This window comes from Passer domesticus, chromosome 1, assembly GCF_036417665.1.
Source record: "Passer domesticus isolate bPasDom1 chromosome 1, bPasDom1.hap1, whole genome shotgun sequence".
Taxonomy (NCBI): Eukaryota; Metazoa; Chordata; class Aves; order Passeriformes; family Passeridae; genus Passer; species Passer domesticus.
Window position 1 is genome coordinate 120,928,031 of NC_087474.1, and position 17,852 is coordinate 120,945,882.

Sequence of the window (17,852 nt, forward strand, 5' to 3'; positions counted from 1 at the left end):
ATTTTATTTTTTCCCCTTGATATCCAATCTAAACTTTCCCTGGCACAACTTGAGGCCATTTCCTCTCATCCTCTCACTTCCCACATAGGACAAGAGACTGACTCCCACCATTCTACAACCTCCCTCTAGGTACTTGTGGAGGGTGATAAGGTCCCCTCTAAGCCTCCTTTTCTCCAGGTTAAACAACCCAAGCTCCATCAGGCACTCTTCAGAGGACTTGTTCTCCAGAACGTTCCCCAGGTCCATTGCCCTTTTCTGGACTTGCTCCAGCACCTCAGTGTCCTTCTTTTGGGTGAGGGTCCCAGAAGTGGACACAGCACTCACGGTGAAACCTCATCAGTGCCAAGGAGAGGGGAACAATCCCTGCCCTGGTCCTGCTGGTCCCACCATTGCTGATACAGGCCAGGGTGCCACTGGCCTTCTTGGCCACATGGGCACACTGCTGGTTTTCAGTATGAATTTCTTTGGCATATTGTGATTCAAAAATACAACTTCTCCACTCTTGGCCCTTGGGGTCTGTGTCTTTCTCAAATGAGTTTTGAGTTTCTCAAAAAAAACCCAAAACAAACCAAACCAAACCAAACAAACAAACAAACAAAACCCAAAAAAAAAAAAACAAAAAAAAAACCCAAAAAAAAACCAAAAAAAAACCCCCCAAAAATAAATTAAACATAAAGTAATATTTAGACTAATTTTGAAATAACAACATTATTTTCTTCTTTAGACCAGTAAGTGTTTATTTTCATTTTTCAGGTAGTTTTTTGCATTTGATCACCAGTTAAAAAATCTGAGATTACCTACCTATAAAAGCAAAAGAGCCAGAAAACCCAATATTTCACTAAGATTTTGTAGGAAACTTTTCTTTGAAAGAGAGATTTTTGCTGTTGTTTGTACTTTTTTTATATTTCAAAGATTAATAATATACTGAGAATCTGCAAAATTAATTTTGCAATAAACAAAAGTAATTAAGAAGATTATGTGGATCACCAAAAGTCAAATGTTTCCAATTATCATAAGATTACCAAGTTTTTGGAAAAAAGCCTTATACTGTCTGGATTATTTTTCTCATTAAACTGAATTTGCTAGTTTTGGATAGGTTACAGCTTTCTTCACAGTACAATTAATTATTTATCTCCATTTTTTGAAGACTTGAAGTGTGAAAGGGTTTTTAGTTCTCTCTTAATTTGGTGAAACTATAACAAAGCCTGGAATTTTCTCATAGCCATGGCTTAAATTTATTCTTTCTTTCTTGAAATTATTACATATTTTTACATAAATATGTAAGTTTCCAATTTCAGCGATATTCCAACAATCTGTATCAGTTTATTTAATTTATTTCTGATTCGTAGTGTGGTAAATACTGAAATGTAAATTTGTATTTAAACTTATAACTGGAGATTTTTTTAATTTTTGTCTCTGAAATTAAAAAATTTAATGCAAATTTTATGTTTGTGATCAAAGCTGTTGAATACAAACTCTTATGAGCTACAGATGCAATTATGGACTGTATAAAAGAATTGTGAACTTGCATACATAATAGAATTGTATTTAGAATATTATTTGTAGCAGACAACAGAACTTAGAATGACTTTTGAATCATTATATTTTGTAACATAGTTGAACTAATACTGGATCGTAGAAGATATTTCAATATCCTGACTGATTATATGGGAAACACTCACAATGTTGAGTGCTGCTGACATACATTTAGGTACACATTCATTTAAATTTTATAGTGTTGTAACAGATACAGATGTGATCATTTAATAAAAAATGTAAATCTTGGAATAATGTCTGTCTTCTGTCACAGAGGATGGAAGCCTGTGTCTCTCTCTTAGGCTGTTTGCCAGTTTATCAGTGGTAACTATCAGATTTATGTCACCACACACAAGAAACTGCAACCAGGGAAGTTCACTTAAAGTGTCTACAAAACCAGAGTTTTTATAGTTAAGTAGATGTTATAAAACACCTCAGTTCAGAGCAGGAGATAATGACTAATTAAGATATACTTTCTGATGACAGACTAGTTAACATATACTTTCTGATACTGCTTTTTTTCATCCTCACTAGGGTTAGAATTTAATTATTTTTTAACAACATATTTAGTTTAAACCCTTTTTTTCCATCTAGGAAGAGTAAAGGACAATAATATTTTTTTAGTGGTCTTCAGGAAAGTAAACCAATTGCTCATGGGAGCTGTCTTCTTTTTCAGAACTGCTGACAAAATAGACTCAACCTGTGCTATACTCAAAATAAGAGAATTTTGAGTCAGGCACATCATCCTGAATGTCCTAAGCCTTAGCTACTTGTCATGCCAGACATCTGAGCAGACTTCATCAGGTGAGATTCTGATGGCTAGAAGTTAATCTGTGGAGCCATTTTACAGTGAGAGTACATAATCCTGGAACCTACTGATGTGAACGAAGATAGGCCGGGATATTCCAAATCTCAAACAGCATCACTTCTGGGCATTCTATATTGCACCATGTGCAGTTGAAGGTTTCTGTGTTCAGTACTCCTCTTTTCTGTTGTTGGACTTTCAAGAAACTCATATACCCAGCAACAATAGTTAGCCCCTAGAAATTATGCATCCAACAGCTCCCTCTTGATCTCCTGGACTGAGATGTGTGACACTGCCAAACATTCCTTGGTCCACTGTTTTCTCCTTCAGCCTTTTCTAACTTGTTCAAGCAAGGCAGACGTTCCCAGACAAATGACAGACACCTAAAAGTATTGCCTTAGGCTCCTCAGGAGCCTTTTAGCCTTTTTCTGGCTCTTCAAAATTGCTAAATCTCGATTCTCAAAACAGAGCTTTCGAGGGGTTTACTCCGATCCTCCTGCTTGGGCAGTATTATTCAGCTCCCACTTACTTGCAGCCTGGCAGGAAGGACTCTGCTTGGCCAGTCCTTCATGAAAATCCCCATACTCAACACATCTTTCCTTTCTTAGAGCTTACAGATATGCTTTCATTCCCTGGATTTAAAGAATTGCTCCATTTTGGCACATAGTTTAGGCTTCAATATGCCTATTACAGTATATAGAGCTGAAAAACAGCTGGTGCTTCACTGCACACCTTAGTTTTAGGTAATAAACAAATTCAGTTTCCTAGAACCATGGGAAACAGCTGTTCATTTCAGTTCACAGTCAGTGTACTATAGGCCAGAAACAAAAGGATCAATATTTTAAATATAAATAAATGAAATAATAATAAAAAAGTTACTCTAATACCATACAGAATAAGGACAACTGTGATACATTTTGAATGAATGAGGACTGATTAACATTGCATAAACATAAGCATAAAAATTGTAGCAACATTTAATCATTGTTCCCATTATCCACTCCTATGTTTTTTATGCTATTCCTCTAAGTATATAAAATACTTCAATGTTGGTATCACTGAAATGATCACTTTTCCAAGTTTAAGTCATTGCTATAGGTCACCAGCCCAGAGTAGCTTACATGAACTTTGATATATTCCTTGGTGGATATCAGTAAGTAATTTGTAGAAAAATTTGTTTGTCTAATGGAAGTTATTTACTTTGTAATGTGGATTTACCCTGCTCGATCTTACATGATAAGAAAAAAACACAGGAATTTTTATTTCACAATAGTTCAAGTTGTAAAATCAGTGCCAAGAAAATAATTCATTAATTATTGCTAGGAGTAAATTTTCTCTTCTTTGTCTATATTACATATATAAAGGAAAAATTAAAGAAGGAAAAGGAAGTATTTTGCAGGATAGAGAAGTTTAAAACAATTTTGTTTTTTGAGATCATTTAGATGGTGTGAATATCAAGATAAAATTATGACCTCAGTAAAACTGATATGTGCTTTACCATTGACTTCAGTATAACTGAGATTTAGCCTACAGAATAAAAGAATAAATGAATGATTTTATTTGGAAGCTGAAATATGATCCACTTTTAAAGATTAGTAAAAATATATAGAGTGCATAATACAGTCCAACCAATTAATCGTCAACAGTTTACATGACATTTTAGTTCGTAGCAGCAAAAACATGAAGGAAGGTCTCCAAAGTATCACATTTCTGAAGAAAAAAAATTAATCGCTGCAGTTCCCATGCTAAGGAATGAACCTGCTTACAGGAAATTATAAGAAAATAATTTAGGGTTTGAATTTCAGCTGAGAGATGGGGATGTGCAGCAGAATTGCATAACAACATACAAATTTTCAGACAACATATATAGAGAAAACTCCTGTCCCCAAAAAAGGAGTATAACATGGCTAAGATTCAAAGTAGAAAATTTTAATTGTTGAATAAGAAAAATGGGCTGTAATAAACTTTCCTTCTGTGTGATTTCTTGGTCAGGAAAATGTAGGAGGGCTCTTTGTTTTCTTATAATGAAATTGTTGGAGCTCTTTTCCTCTCCCTAAGAGGAAAATATCTTTATCATTCTTCCCTGCAGCAGAATATGTCTAATTCCAGAATTAGATAACAAGAATCATTATTATGCAGGAGTTATCAAGCTCTCCACAGAAGCCAGAGTAGTTTTTCTGATGGTATATCAGTATATAGTATAGAGTATATCTCTCATGTAAGATTGCTTAGTCAACAACACTTCCCAATCATTGGAGCACAGACACAGATTTGGAGAAGTCTTTTGTTTGCACTTCATGGTCAGATCTAGTTCTCAAATCTTTAAATCTCTTTAAATGCAGTTTTCTCCTCCTGTCAATGTTCTATGAACTATTATTTTATATTTTCTGAGCAGCAGGGATTGACAAGCTAGGTATTAGGAGGAATTTTAGAAGGCAAACTTAATTTTTTGGTCAATATATTGCTAGCTGTCCACTAAGTGCATTTGTTAATTTCAAATTAAATCTGGAATGTGTATAGCTCTGTTTTCTTAACCCTTTATGAAACTGAAATTTATATATTTGAAAATACATACAGAAATTCTTGAGTTCAAGGTAATAGTGAGTCTGGGTATAGCATAAGTAGACTTTTAGGGGATCTGTGTTTTTGCAGAGCCACTTCCTAATTTCTGAACACATCAGCGTTATTGTGTAGCTATAAATAGAGTAGGGCACAGGCTGTCAGAGAATTGCAGAGAAGATTCAGGGACTGTAGGAAGCCCATCCATATTGCCCCTCAGCCTGCCAGTAAAGGCTTCCAGCTGAGGAACTCTAATTGACTGGCTGAGCAGTTCTAGTCTGGAAATAAAATTGAATGTATTAGCTTAAGTTACCAAGAATGAAGGACCTAGGAATGCTAATGTGGTCACTCCTAGGAGATGGTTTTCACTTTCCAAGTAGGTGCTAGGAGTCCACCTAAAGGGGCTCTACTTCATTGACATACACAGATTTGGGGGAAAAAAGTACTATGGGTAAACCCAAATATAAATATTAGACAATTGGAAAATGGTACATAGCTACAGTTTTAAAAGTATTTTGAAGGCTTAATAATTATGCTTTCTTCAATTAATTCCCAGTGTACTTTGAATTCGTTTAAATCAGCTTTCTGGAGAAAGCAGCTAGGTAAATTAGCAAATAGTAGAGGGTTGGGGTGAGGAAGGTACCTTCAAAGAAAAATAACACAGAGTTCCAGGGTGGAAGCGACACTCATTTTTATCAGGACGTCAGCCACTATTCCTGTTTTCCATGTGCTTTAAATAGGTAAGTCATTTCCCCAAATGAAGGATGAAGTATTCCTTTTAAACAATTACATTTCAATAAAGGTCTTTACATGGCACACCACTTGTATTTTCTACTGTAGCAAATTTTATGTAAAATACTCATGTAGGTAATTTAAGTTCATCCAGCTGAAGTTCTGTGCTGAAAGGAATAATTTGAACACTTACTATGGTAGGAGAGAAGGAGAGGGTGTGCACATATCTTCAAGAATCCTAAAAATCCTTAATGTGCATAAGGAGTGGAAATACTTCCTTCTCACTCTTCCCTCTTATGACAGTACCTTTTCCAACATTTTTATGATGCTTTATGCATGGAAAATTTGAAATGTTAGATGGGATGGCACAATATAGAGTTAGCAACCTTTCAGTCTTCATTATATTTAAACAAGATTTGGTGGTTTTGTCTGAAAAGCATGTTATTTTCTGTGTTAATTTTTTTTCTCCCGAGGGAAGATAAAAATGTATCTAATATAATGATTATATGAAAACTGAAACCTGGTTGCTAGCTTTAAGGCTAAATGGGGGAAGACTTCAGGAAGAAAAAAATCCTTCAGGCCTGCATTGATTTTTAGCACCTTTGCCCTCAATTCCAATACTTGACTACTTACATTCTTAAAGTACTTTAAGGCTTTGTATACAATCCCCAACAGGTTTCAGAAATTCAAAGACACAAAGAAAAATAAACCAAAAAAATGCATACAACATATTCCCTAAGTGTTTCTACTTAAATGCTTTGTTGAAAGAACTCTGAATAACCTGAAAAAAGCCCCTGAAGATTTTACTATTCAAATTTCAATTCAAATTCTGCTCATTATAGCTAAAAAAAAGTAACCAAGTAAATTTCCTTTGTGTTTTTTTAATCATCCCTTAGGTTGTTATTAATGCCCTAGAAAAGATAAATTCACTTTCATTTGTTGCAGCTACCAAGAAAGGAATTAGAAGAGCAAAGTAAACAAAAGAATAGAAAAAAAACCCTTTGGAAAAAATAAAGAAAAATGAAATTGATCAAACTAAACCAGCAACAGTTCCCTACTGAAGGGGTTTGGGAGTTTTGTCTGTTTAGTTTTTAAGGTTTTGTGGGATTTTTTTAAGTATTAACATTTGAAGTCAATGGAGAATTTCATTTAAGCTTCTCAATTACTCTTTTAGAGCAATAATTGAACATGACATCAAACGAGAGCAAACTTATTTATACTCCTTTGGGATAATTTTAAACCAGAAAGTGCTGCATAATATTCTGGCTTTTAGTTTGTAGAAAATGGTAATGAGTGCATTTTCCTGTCAGGCACATGGTGTTCTGCAAGGGGGCACAGGGAAAGGAGTGCAGGGTGTTGTGCGGGGATATTTGGAATCTCAGTGGGGGAGAACTGACAACAAATGGCATAAAGATAGAATAAAAATAGGAATATAGACAGGAAGGAAATCATGCCTGCCTCTGTGAATGATACAAACCCAGTTTTTGTGCAGCATTGAACAGATCTGATGGATTTCCCCATGGCACATTTCACAGATCCCATCCATGCAGATGTTCAGACTCCTTCCCATATCATCTTTGGGATAAAACTCAAAACTATCTGTCTTCTTTTAACAGGCTGGAATGCTATCTATGTCTTAACATCCAGCAGTGTGCAGTGCAGGATGAAACCAGGCACATCCTTACAGGAGCTGTGCATGCCAGCACATGAGCTTTTCAGCCCCAGTAGAGCAGACATGTCTGGCCCAGGGTCACCAGCTCCTTGAATTCCATGTCTTCTCAAAGGCTCTTGCCGTACATAGCATTGCAGCATTGCTTATTTCAAAAGCTGTTGCAAACCCAGAGACTCAGGTAATCTGTGTTGTCCATAGAGCAACTCTACATTAATTTGAAGTATACAGTTGTCTCATCAGCAGTAGCAGGTATAAAAAAATAAGCAAGCTAAATTATAATTTCAAGGTAAAAATGTAATACACCTTTAGAGGGAAAGAAAACCTTCAAGATAAAACAGGAAGACAATATTTAGTAGTATATAAATACAGAAGAGAACCTATAATGGCTCTGAAAAAATGAATGCTGTGTTAAAATGAATAAAAATCCAGAACAATTTTTCATAAAAAATTTTAATTCAAACAGTACTGCCTGATGAAAGCTTCAGCAATGTCTGAAAAAACTTCAGATAAAATTTCAATCAGCACCGCAACAGCTTAAATTCATGCTGCAAGTTTTAGGAGATTAGAAGTATTTCTTTTTTCATTCTTTTTTTCCTTCCCTGTACACTTACTCAAGTGTCTGTACAAAGATAAGTGCATTCGTCTTTCTACCCACATAGTTTGTATAAGTGGTCATTTTCCTATTTGCTAAATGTGCTGCAGTGACATAAACAGGACTGAACAACAAAAAGATATTCTTTCAAGGTTTTTGAGCAAAACTTTCTGTCTTTGCACATTGCATCATTTTATATCAACTAAAAAAGTGCTTTTCTGAAAAAAAGCTTTGGAGGAACTTCTGAAGTTTTGTGGAGGAATCACAGCTATTGATCTGGAGTTTGTGTATCCTACCAATTCATGTTTTTCCTTTTCCTACTGTATGATAGGTAAAAAACCCAGATTTTTTCACTTTGGATTTTGAAAGATTCATAGTGCATCTGATTGGAATACCTTGATTTTGTATTCTATCATTGATAGAATTTATATAAGAAAGACATTTAGAACAGCTATATTTTTCAGTTTTACTTGCACATGGGATTCCAGTACAGGCAGAACAACCTACATTAAAAAGCAAGACAAAGCACAGCAAACCACACACTTTACTCACACTCTACTTTGTTTTGGGATTTTGGTAAAAGAAAACACTTTATAATTCACAAAGCTAGAACATTTGTTTTCTTTCAGTATACCTTCAATAAATCACAAAAAATAAATATTCAGACATCCTTCAGAAAATATCTGTGAGAATTTATCAGGTTGTTAAAACATATATTTATTCCTCAAAATTAATGAATTGAAGTGTCATTAGGGTTTCATTATGAGGGTCATGATTACTGATATACTTAAAATGCGTCATTCTATTTTCATCTTCTTATAAGAAATATATCTGAATAGATGACATGGTATAGTGCCAATTTAGCAGACAATAAGATATTTAGTAATGGTGGTCAATGTCTAATAGTACATTACAATGTTAAAATTATCTTTAATATACAACTGATGTTGTTACGTCTTGGTTCTGACCTTCAGTGAGTACTGGTGACATTTCTTAAAAAATGCTTTAAATGGTTTATTACACTATGCCCTGCTTCTTCATTGTCTTGTAACGAGTTTAAATTTAATTATATCTAACATATCATTTGCTTATGACAAATAATAGAGTGATGCTTTGAGTCTGCACACCATGTTTCAGCTTGCACATGCCTAATAGAGAGAAAAAAACAGAAAAACAAATGAGGCTCAAAATTAAATAAATTAGTCAACTTCATTAACATAACTCATCTGAGAATTATCAAGATGTTACACCCAGTTGAGGTCAACACATCTTAAACTACTTGTAATCTATTCCCCTTGTAATGAACACAATTTATCACTTTAGAAACAATGTTTAGGACATCATGTCCTTATTTTAAATAAGGTCTAAAGAGTTTAAAAACACCCAAGTTTTCTCAACACAGTGACAGATTTTAGGAGGTTGAACTCTATTTGTAGCACCTTTATGTTATTCCATTTCCAAATTGAATTTTTCTGTGGTGGCACATCCCTGACCTGACAGCCAGCAGAAATGGCTTTGTTCGACTTTCGTGCTCAACAGAGATAAAAAGGCATGTGCTCAACACCCCGGTTTAACCAATTGAGACTTGCAGATTTTAAGTTACTCTGTTCTAATATACCCTTATCTGCATGCAGATATCACTAGAAACCCATGAAGAAACAAGGTGTCTTCTGTTCAGCACATTCACCTGAGATCAGACCGCATAAATCAGGTGCTCCCTTCTGCAGAGTCATTCTCTCTTTCAGTAGCATTTTGGACATCAGATGCTTAACCAGGTGAACATTCGACTCAAGATTCTTTCTCTTAGGAAGGTTAATGAATGTCCAGTAGGGAGAAATAATTATAAGCAAAAACTTCACACACTCATAAACAAATAACCCCTGTATATGGTTCAAAACATGCTAAAATTCTTAGCAAGCAGCATCAGCATAAAGACAGGTACAAGAGCAGTAATATTTTCTCTCTGCCATTTCCTCATTAGCTATGGGAATTTGAGAACAAGCTCAGAACTCTGATTTAGAAACCTTGTGTCTGCATTTGGAATTGCAAGTTTTGCTAACAGTGCTTGTACCTTTCAGTCCTTTGTCACTGCTACCTTTTTTTTAAGACATGTTCATTCCCAAACAACACTCTGCAGGCTGATTCTTGTATCCACGAACAACAGTTTAATTAATAACTATTTGCTCTGATTGCATAATTTAAGACTAATTTAAAATCCTCTCTCTGGGATTTAATGGCTTTCAAAAGCCATTTTCTGATGAATATGCATTAAACTTATTTTTGTTTTTAGCAAAATGGATACACAAAGACACTTCACAAATCAGCAGCATTTGTAAATTGATTCCACAAAGCACTAAACAAAGAAAAGAAACAGTTTTTTAATCTTCCTGGATTTGTCCAACAATTTAACATTTTCCAGCAGTGATCAAAATTACATATAAATTATATCTATAATATTTTAGCAGGTTTTATTTGCTCATTTCTGAATACTTCCTTATCCATTTACCTGCAACTAAAGTAAACTGCAGACACCCGGCCGTAGTTTTTATATAGCTACCCAGCCTTTTAGGAATCATACTCAAGTGCTTTGAGTAGTAATTAATTTCTCTATCCTTCCATATGCTTAATGAGTAAATATTTTGTTCAATAAAGTCTGCATGAGAAATGTACCAATGCATCATAGACATTTCTGAAAACATCTGGGAACTTTGTTTAGTTTCAAAATTCAGAATTAGAATTTGGATATTTTTGAAAAGGAGTTATGGTGTAGTATGTGAGAAATTTTCAGAACAGATACTTCAGGTAAAAGCAATATAAAATTAATTTTAACAGTTAAAAAATAATTAAAGTATGTTAAAATTGCAAACATATTTCTTTTAGTTCATGCAGTAACCTTTCTATTATACTTTGAGTTACAGTTATATATATTTCTGTAGAACACTTCAAATAGTATTCAACTGATGATATTTTTCAACAGACAAAACTCGAATTATTCAGACAAAAGTGTCCAAACAGGGAGATACTAAAATGTAGTTGCAATGCAATATTAAATTATATTAATATACTATAATGATAAATGCAATAAATGTAATAAAATTGACTCTCTTTTCTAATAACTTTTCATGCAAACATAATGGTATCATAATGTTATCTGGGTTGATTTATTATAATTAAATTCTGAGGAGCTATGCTTGAATCCTAAGAAATAAAACTTTTCTCTAATGAAGTGTAATATTTTTTGCAGGTTTCCTTAACAAGGAATTTTTTAGAATTAGGGAAGCTGGGTACTGCCTGTGAGAAAAGGAGTTCAGTGAAACTCATTCACTTTGTCACAGCCAGAGTATCCAGATGAATCAGCTGCAGCTCTGATGCTGACACTTACCTTTTGCTCTCACTCTGAAGTCAGTGGCAGAAGGAACAGAACTCCACAGCAAAGCACCGGATCTTGCTCCAGACAGTCTGAAATGCAATTGGATTTGGAATCAGGCAGCCTGAAAAATTAAACTTGGAAAATGGTGAAGTGGGAGCCTCTTAAAACAGAGATTGGAAACTGAAGGGGAGGTAAGGAGAATTGTCAGGAACAACCTCTGAGATGGCAGTGGAAGATCCTCTTCAATATTTCTGTCAGTCTCCTAGGGCACGGCATTGCTCAGTGATGCTATGCAAAGTTATTATTAGGTCCTAAGGATTTGTGTTTTCAAAGATTTCAGAGAAAATCTATCAAGTGAATACATGAAGTACAGGGTAGAAGAATAAAAGACTAATTATTACTTCCTCTCCCCCCCCCCATATCCTATACAGTTCAAATATTGTCCAATCCCTTGCTGCATCTTGGGCAGCCTGATAATGACACTCATGGTCTCTGTAAATATCCTTCCTCCCTAATCTTCATTCCTTTGTGGTATTGCTCTATGTGCAAATTCTTCAAATGAAAGTCCACTTTTTTAGTTTTAAAAGCAATGCTTTATATGCAAATATATATACACATATACATAGATATATGCTCAAGGGGATAGACTATTGCTAAACTTCCTCAAGACCATTATTTATAAATAAAATCAGATTATCAAATAAGCAGTAATACTTGCTCACGTTAAAATAAGAAATAAAAATACCAGCAAATATTATTAAGAAACAAAACTGTACCATCACAAGCGATCAAAAATCAAAGAAGAGATCACAAGTAGTTATTTAAATTACTTACTGAAAAATCTTTTCCTTCAGTGAGCTGATTTAGTATCTTTATCCTGAAATTGCAGTAGTTGGAGTCGTGGATCTTGCGTACGTCTCATGCTCTTGGTGAAATATTTTTACTTTAAAAGCCCAGGATTTAGATCAGTTTCATATTTCACTCCAAATCCTTATATTTCCTCCTAAATAGGAAACAACCCTCTTCATCAGAATGCACATTGCTCCTCTTGGTGACTAGCTGGCATCATTTAATGAAAAAATGTATGTTTGGAGTGAACGCTTCCCAATCTCCTTCATACACGTACTGCTCAGATGCAGGCTAGGGAGTCTTTAGACTGGACAGTGCTCTAGCTAACTAAAAAAAAAGTTTTTTTAAACTTTTTCTGTTTAAACTTTTTAATTTTTTTATATTAAAAAATTATTCATTTTCTTGGTCTCAATTTACATATTTAAATATGTCAACTCCCCAAGTCATGGATGAATGTTGATGAAATGTGCACTGTCTGGTGCAGGATTTTGCATCTTTGCAGATTGGTATTTTTAAAAGCTGTAAGCCCAAGCTTATATTAGCCCAAGCTCTGATACCAAGATTATAGAGACTAATCAAGTTTTTTGCCTCCATTAGGATATTTCAAAGTTGTCAATGCAGTTTCATTGGTGCAGTGCTTAGAAAGGTGAACAAAGCTCCAGGTAAATGTAGTAAATACTTTAAAATAACATAGAGGAATCTGACATGTCAAAATATTTTTGTTAAAGTATGGAATAATTCTTTCGGTCCAAATATTTTTTTAAAACATTTTCTCTCCTAATAACCTCTATTAATTTACGTTGCTGATTTCATTTTCTAAATGGGTCTGAGAATTTGTTTTTGTTTATTCCAATATATTGACAATAATACTTGAATGTACCTTATCTTCCCAAAGCAGAGTGTCTTTATGTGCATATGCTCATAATTAATATTTTCATAATTATATTTAGGGCAAATGTCTGTATTCAAATCAATTCACTTATTCCTACAGAGTATTAATTTGTATGTACTACTACATACTACTTTAAATGGGTAATGCCATGTTAGCTTCCCTATTGTAAGGTGTGATAACCCAAATTCAGATCCTTTCAAGTGTGCATGAAACGTGAACTCTGAAAAAATTATTTCAAATGTTAAATGCATTATACAGAAGAGACAAAATTTAACCTATGGATGCAATTCCAGGATCAATAGAATAATAAAGACATGTAAGTTAGAGCAAAATAATATGTTTGAAGCAGAACTATATTTTTCCATTTCGGAACTTTCTGATTACTGAATCTATTTCAGTCTTTGGTCACAGCTGAAATCCTTCTAAAACTTATTTCAGGAGGCAAAAGGTTGTTCTGAAATTTGTCTCTGATTTTATAAAATTTGGTAAAATAACACTTTGTGAAATTATTCTTGATCATATGAGAACAAAACTGCCATTTTAAATTACTGATCTGGAAACAAGATGAGCCTACTTGCACCTCTGATTTTTTTGCTCAAGAAAAGCAGCATGCTAACAACTGGTTCTGTTTCAGTACTTGTGCTTTTTATTTCATCCCCTCTCAATGAATATAAAGAGAAGTAAAAATCAGATAAAAATGATTCCAATTAGAATATTATGACTGGAGAGAGAAATTATCTATTATTAGTTTTAACAAGTCAGAAGAGAAATTCTATTTCTTCTTTGTACCCCACTATAACAGTGTTTTAGAGAAGGATTCATTTGCTCAATTAAATGCTTAAATATGTTAATAATATCAGCAACAGTGACAAATTTTTTAGTAATTAAATTATGCAAACAGGATCTTATTGTTCATTTGGGGTTTTTGTTACTTGATGTTTCTTTTGGGGGGGAGATTGGTTAATTTTTTTGTGGGTTTTTTCTTCCTTTCACAGTCATATATATAAAATTATTGCTGTTTGACCATTGCAGAAGAACAGGGCTTGCTTGCTACAAAGGATGGGCCAAAATGAAGCTGGGATCAGCTGCCAATATTAAATTTGTTGTCTGTCAGTTTATGAAGCTTTTCTTTCTGGCTATTTTTTGTTATTTTGTGTACAGATTACCAGGTGCAGTCAGTTAAAAAAAAAAAAAAAAAAAAGAAGATAATTTTCTGAAGCAGTCATGGGAAAGGAGGGCAAATTAAGAATTCAGCTTTTCTAAGCCAGAAATGAAAAATTGTTCAGTTACATTGCATTCCTGTGTATACTCTGTGGACTAAAGCATGTACAAATAAATACATGAAATACATGGGAAATTCATGAGTACATGAAGTAGATCATAAATGTGAGCCTACAACTTGTATTCCACCACTGTTTAAACACAGTAATAGGACAGACATAAAATTCACATATCTGGGTTATGACTTTTTTACATCTACTTCTATTTCCACTAGTAGTCTGCAGGTGCTGCTGATAGAGCAAGCAATTCTATTAGTGTTAAATGATGCATTTTGTAAATTTCTCTTTGTGAATCTTACTGCGAACAAGATTAATTTTTTTTCATGTTTTTAAGGAAAACCTTGATTCATGTAAAATAGAATACAAGTATTCTGACAATCAGTAGAAATTGCTGTGACTTACTTTCTGCTGAATCTTTAAATATCCTTTAATAATCTCTTGTACTGCATGCCTTCATTTTGAAACTCTTGAGTTTTTGCCTTGAGTGAGCTACATTTCAAACTTTCTTTGCTTACTCTTGTCTTTATGAGAAATAGGTCAAGTGTAGAAATTCGCTAATATGGGAACTGAATCTGCTTGCTTTGTTTTCATATTCCATCTGGATTCACTTACCCAGAATATATTACTAAGTCTTACTGGTATAAATGATCCAGTAAGAAATAGTATCAAATGAAATAAATGTAATCTCAACTTCTTGTCTTCCTTAATGATGGTCTTTGTGATGTCATCAAAGTTATCATCTTCTAGCTCTTTACTAATTTTTATAACACTATTTCTATTTTGGGAATTTTTCCTTCAAACCATTATCTTACCTCAACAAGTTTGGATATTTTATATTTGTAAACTTTTTTTATATTTGTAGACTTCTAAAGAGTTCTACATACAATTCAGTCAAGTGACATTTATATTGAACAGCAATGCAGAAGTACCCAAGCTAAAGCTAAAGTGGTTTGGTAAGTGCTTATAACAGAGTGTAGAACTGGGGAATGTGCCAGAACACATCAGGAAAGAATATAGCTTATAGGATTCTGTGTCCAGGCCAATAAACGCTGCACAGCAGAGTTTCATTGCATTTTCCAGAATTTTCACTTCTGAATATAGCCATCATGGAGCCAATTGCTCTGCTGGTACAGACACAAACTAAATTATCTGATAATAAATCAAATGGCAGATTAGTTTGGAATAATTCCAATCTTTTTTTTTCCTTTTTTTTTTTCCTTTTCTTTTTTTTAATGATTTGCAGAGAGTCTGCACTTCTTGAAAGAGCTAACCATCACAAAACATATGGTCAGATTCTATTATGAAAGTCTAGAGTCCAATAATATTATGCTCACTATGCTTCACTCTCCTTAGCATCTGACTGATTTCAGTGTGAATAAAGGGATATAAAAGTGGCCTATTTTTTCCCAGGATTAAAGATGGCACCAATCAATGATCCTTCTCATGCATTTTTAATGCAACAGGTACATTTTTTAAACTCCAGCTATATAGTTGTAGAGTAATTATTTCTAACATGAATGACAACTACAGCCAGAAAAAAATTATTTCAGAAACAAGTTCCAACGCTAACTGCCAAAATTTTCATAAGCAACCAAAATTTACAGTGTTGAGAGTAAAGTTGAAGTAGACTAGCAATTATTTTAAATGATAGTAAAGTAAGTTGTGCTGGCTTTAAAATGACATTTTAAACTTCAACTTTTTAAGTTACTTTTTGAAAGTAAGAAAGGTGTGGCTTCAAAAGAGTGACCTACACAGGAAAAGAAATAGAAATAATTCCCCACATTTGAATTCTATTTTGCTTCTAAGTGAGTATAAATGAATGGTAGCAAAGGTACCTTAATAGGCAATGAGAGGTGAAATGACAATGGTTTTTCCCTATTGAGAAACTTGCTGGTGAGTCTCTTAAGTTTATTCTCCTACCTGCAGATACTGTGAGGTTTATAAAGTAATTTTTCTGCACATTTCTGTAAGTATAGATTAGTTTCTGTCTAGATTGTTGTAGTACAGTAGCTTATATCACAGACAAGCTTTTACTCAAGCAGATTTTTCAGGTGATACAATATAGCTGAATTAACAGGAAAAGCTATTGTATTAAAAGTATTTGTCTGCTATCACATAGAATTTCACATAAGGCATTAAAATACAGAGCTGACAATAGTGAAGGTATTTTTGATGCAAGTGTTGGTGAAGGCAGTGATAAGAAAAATAATGATTTCCTGGTTTTTTGGCAATACAATATTTAAATAAACACATTTTATTTTGGACTTGGGAGAACTAGAGAATAACAGCTGAATGTCAACAGGCTAGTAATGGTTAAGAATACTAAGATAGAAAGACAACAGATAGATACCACTGAAAACATTCCATACTGAAAGTTCTGTAACTCAGAGATTTTTTTATTCAAATAATCAACAAATATACCTGATTTTCTCACTAATTAAAAAGTCATTGCATTCCTATAACTCATGTCCTTATCCAAAATAAAGGAAATTAATTTCAAGAGTTACTTAAAATTTGGTCAGAAGGAAATATATGAAGTAATATTTGACTTCTCAATTAAATAGTGATGGAAAGGGGCTACGAGAACAAACTTCTAAAATGTTTATGTTTACCTAAATTTAGTTCTTTCAGATTTTTTCAGTTACTTTAGGGAAGTACTGTTATTTGTGTTTAAAGTGTCTCTAAATGAGTATAAAACAGTGATTTTTTTCATGATTTCATATATGTGAACTTTGTGACCAGTGCCCTTAAATGTCCAGATTATGGACCTGATGTTTTTTTTCTGTATAGAAACCTAGGCATCTTATGTGTGGCAGCAAGCATCACAGCATATATTTGAATGAAATCCTCAAGATGGAGCTGGGACAAGGCTGAGGCATTTCCTGAACCTCTGAACTCAGAAACAATTGCTGATCTCCCACGGCCACTGTGACCAGCCAATACAGTGCTCAACTCACCTGTCAAAACACAATGGTCATTACAAATACCACAAGGTGAGCTTTAACGTCTGTGTCAATGACACAGCCTGACTCACCATTCTGCAGAGGACATGATATTTGGGGACTTAATAGGAATAGGAAAAGAATCCATACCTAAGATTTGAGTAGATATAAGCTATTCAGAGGACTCAGTGGTAATAACTGTATAACCAAATCTAACAAAAATTGCTGAAAATTAAAATCTTGCTTAAAGAGTTGATTTAATCTCATATGATTTCTCTTGCTTTGAATATAATCATATCAGAAGATACAATATCTATTTTGGTAACCTCTTGAAATATGAGTAGTCATTACTGCTGCATGCCTATTCTAGCTTCAGAAAATTAATTGTATTTCCTGAAAGTGAAAAATTCCAGAATTACTTTGTTATTTCCTTTTGAAGTGTTGCAAGTTTTTTTTTATTTTTTCCAGTTTTACCAAAATTATTCTCAAAATAGATACCAATACCTTATTTACCAGAACACACTTTTGGAGACAAACAGCTAAAAAATTCCAGTATTTTCAACAGCATTTGAAAGAAGCTCTTAAATTCATTTTAACAGCAAATTTTCTTCTCCTCAGCAGAA

The 17,852-nt window shown here is 33.7% G+C and overlaps 2 long non-coding RNA genes across 4 annotated transcripts in view; one reads left to right on the top strand and one right to left on the bottom strand.

Moving 5' to 3' along the window:
* Positions 1-11,698, bottom strand: part of LOC135279028 (uncharacterized) — a 75,989-nt gene extending 64,291 nt beyond the window's left edge. For both annotated transcript variants that reach the window (XR_010346386.1, XR_010346385.1), the window contains exons 1-2: positions 11,482-11,698; positions 11,279-11,355 (exon numbers count right to left, since the gene is read on the bottom strand). This is a non-coding gene — a long non-coding RNA (uncharacterized LOC135279028). The remainder of the gene's footprint in view (positions 1-11,278; positions 11,356-11,481) is intronic.
* LOC135279024 (uncharacterized) lies at positions 1,549-17,345 on the top strand. 2 transcript variants are annotated; one of them, XR_010346384.1, is made up of 6 exons: positions 1,549-2,340; positions 9,531-9,671; positions 11,141-11,457; positions 12,713-12,777; positions 15,150-15,240; positions 17,078-17,345. It is a non-coding gene; the product is annotated as an uncharacterized LOC135279024 (long non-coding RNA). The 2 variants fall into 2 exon arrangements; XR_010346383.1 differs by lacking the exon at positions 1,549-2,340 and adding an exon at positions 6,371-7,482.
* The last annotated feature ends 507 nt before the right edge of the window (positions 17,346-17,852 follow it).